Genomic DNA, 3292 nt, shown 5'->3' on the forward strand with positions numbered 1-3292 from the left:
AATAGAGCACCTAAAATGTAATGTATTGGGGTGAAATGAACATTTTGAGATTCAGTGATTGTTTATAGCCTCTGTCTCTTCCGCTGAAGAACAGTGTTTTTTTCTAAATACTTTTTGTTGAACTCTTTCACCTAGTGTAGGGTTAAGATGATCATTAAGGAAACTCAAAGTAGATCTTTGTAAAAATGAACAGCAGGAATGGAGCGAGGAGGAAGAAGGGTTGGAGTGTGGGAGAACTATCACTGTGTTCCTAAATCTGCATATATGAAAAGCATGAAACATGTATAACCTAAAAACAATTTTTAAAAAGAGAGTTTTTAGGAAAAAGCTCCCCAAACGCCCCTGTTGAAAAACCATTGTTAGATTTTCAGCTCCATCCCTGGGACACCTTCCATCAGCAGATTCTTTTATAAAAGCCCCCAAAATGCAGAATCTGAACTTTCCTTTTTCCTCGTGTAACATGTATTTTGACTTTATGGCAAAATAGTGATGTATAGAGTCTCCCCTTCCCCCCCCCCCCCCCCGATTGCTAACTTATGCTTCATAGAGGTGGCACCAATTGACATTCCCACCAGAAATTTCTAGTATGACTGCTTATTCCTCTTTCCCCCTTACTAGAATACACATAAGCTATTAAAAAAAAACTGATCTTTGCAGAGGGTAAAAGGTATTTTAATCTGAGTGCCTCGTCTTACGAGCAAGCTTCTTTTAGTGTGCTCTGTCAGTGTTTCTTTTTCTGTGATAACGGTTCATATTTCAAGTCTACTTTTTCTTACTGTTTTCTCATTCTTACGATGTCTAGGACATTTTTAATTTTTTTCTTAATTATAGGGCAGGACAGAGCTCCCAGCTCTTGGTCACTCCCCAAATGCCCGCAAGCGTCGGAGCCAGGCAGAAACCAGAAGTGCGGAACTCAGTCCAGGTCTCCCGCACGTGGGCAGGGATTCGGTCCCTGGAGCCGTCACCACCACCGCCCAGGGCCTGCACCGACAGGAAGCCGGAGTCGGGTGCAGAGCCTGGTTCCACACCCGAGCAGTCCAGTACGGAACACAGACATCTTCAGAAAGCAGTTCTTTGTGCGATTACAAGGTAAAGGTTTGTCATTCATCTTTAGGCTTTGCTGGGCTTTTCCATGAAGGAAAGGAGGATTTTTATTTAGCTTCATGCCAAGTCTCTGCTGTCGAAGATTCTGTGTCATACTTGGAAGCGCCCCCTCCACAGCGGGGGCTGCTGTTTTCATTTCTCCATGTATTTTATGATATGATCTAAAATGTTACAGATATTGATAGCTTGTCCTACAAAGAGATTATTCAAATCCACACTTCCCAGGGAGGTTATGTTTGCTCCTTAAAGGATCTGTCCCCTGTCTCTGTGAATTGTGCATCCCTTCCTAAATCTTAATATCCCGGAGAACAAAGACTGTGTCTTCAGTTCAGCGCCCTCAAGGCCTGGTCCCAAGCACAGGGCTGCAGGACGAAGCCGACCCTCACAGTTCGCTTTTCACTTGAGATCATCTGTAACCAGGGGGGCGACAGCCACGCCCACCACTGCCCATCCCTGGAGCCACAGCAAGCAGTGCTGAGAGATGGTCTCCGGGCACTGGAGACACACTGTTTGAAGCACATAATAAAAAATCGGTGGGCCAGCACTGTGGTGCAGTGGGTTAAGCTGCCGCCTGTGCCGCTGGGATCACATGTGAGTGCTTGTTTGAGTCCTGACTGCTTCACTCCCAATCCAGCTCCCTGTAATGAGCCTTGGAATGCAGCAGAACATGGCCCCATTGCCTGGGCCCCTGCACCCACATCAGAGACCTGGATGGAGTTCCCAACTCTGGCCAAGCCGTGGCATGAACAAGGAGTCAGAAGATGTCTCTCTGTCTCTCCCACTTTCTCTGTAACTCGCCTTGCAAATAAATAAATAAATGAATCATGGTCTATTATTTTTGTGTTTGTTCTTTTCTTTATATATTTAGCTATTTTCAAGTCGTAATAGTAAAAAATAAAACCTTGTACTTGGAAACCACAAAGTGTTTTTATTAGGGTGATATGAAATTGGGGTACTCAAGAAAATCCAGAATGCTACAAATGAGGAAACTTAAGGAATTGCAATGATTCCTGAAGATGAAATTCCTGAGGAAACAGAGAAAGCAGTGAGAATCAGTGCCACCTGAAGCTACATCTAACAGCCAAACAGGACGTCTACTTTGCACAGTAGATTTGCCTTACAAAATACAGAATATTCTTAAGCATGGATTCGCTGGCTCAGACGGGCTTGCAAACACCATGTCTCTCTCCCAGAGCCCGCTCTCCGTGGGCTTACATGCAAGAATTTGCTGCAGGTAAAGAGACAACAACTAAAATATAACTAAATACGGCATTCCAATGTAGTCCAAAGCTATTTCTAATGAATGCACCATTTCCCATCACACTGTCAAACTAGTAGACAAGCATAGCGTAGTTCTATAAATTGTACAAATTGACAGCAGAATGAGCCAGGGCGAAGTCACTGGATTTCCTCCCAGGAATAGGTCTCTGCCTAGCCCTTCCCAAGTAAGACAGTGATGAACTCTCCGTGCTGGGGAGATCATTCGCGGGGAAGGAACTGAAGACTCTGAACGATGTGTAGACATTTTCTGCCTTCTACCTGCTCAGCATGAACCCTCCTCCAACATCAGCTCCCCCTTCCCCTGGAGGAACTCAGCTGTCTCGATTCTCACATGCTTTCAGGATCCCTAGAGGGATGGGCATATCATTTCGGTCTAGAAAATCTCCATGTCTGTGGTAGGCAAGCGAAGAATGGACAGTGATCCAAATCACATTCAATGAGACCCAGACCTGGAACTGTTACAGGAACCCCTGCCATTCATCTCCATCTGTGATCGTTTCCTGGCTTTTCTTCCCTTGAAGTTTCAGTTAGGATTCTTGTAGTCACGTGGGCATTTGGCACATTGACGAAGACACCACTTGGATGCCCACACCTGACCCCAGACAGAGAGTCTGGGTTCAGTTCTCAGCCGGGCTTTCCTGCAAGCCTCCTGCTAATGCTCGCCCTGGAGCCAGCAAGCAACGGCTCAGGTAATTCTGTCCCTGCTAGGACGTTGGAAACCAGACTGAGTCCCCAGCTCCCATTTCAGCCTGGATCAGTCTCAGTTATTGCAGATATTCAGAAACTGAACCAGCAGATGGAAGATTTGGCTCTGTGTCTGTGTTTCTCTCTCTCTCTCTCTCTCTCTCTCTCTCTCTCTCTCTCTCTCTCTCAGAAATATAAATTTTCAAACAATTTTAAAACATAG

The sequence above is a fragment of the Lepus europaeus genome, chromosome 4, assembly GCF_033115175.1.
Source record: "Lepus europaeus isolate LE1 chromosome 4, mLepTim1.pri, whole genome shotgun sequence".
In the NCBI taxonomy this organism is placed as follows: domain Eukaryota; kingdom Metazoa; phylum Chordata; class Mammalia; order Lagomorpha; family Leporidae; genus Lepus; species Lepus europaeus.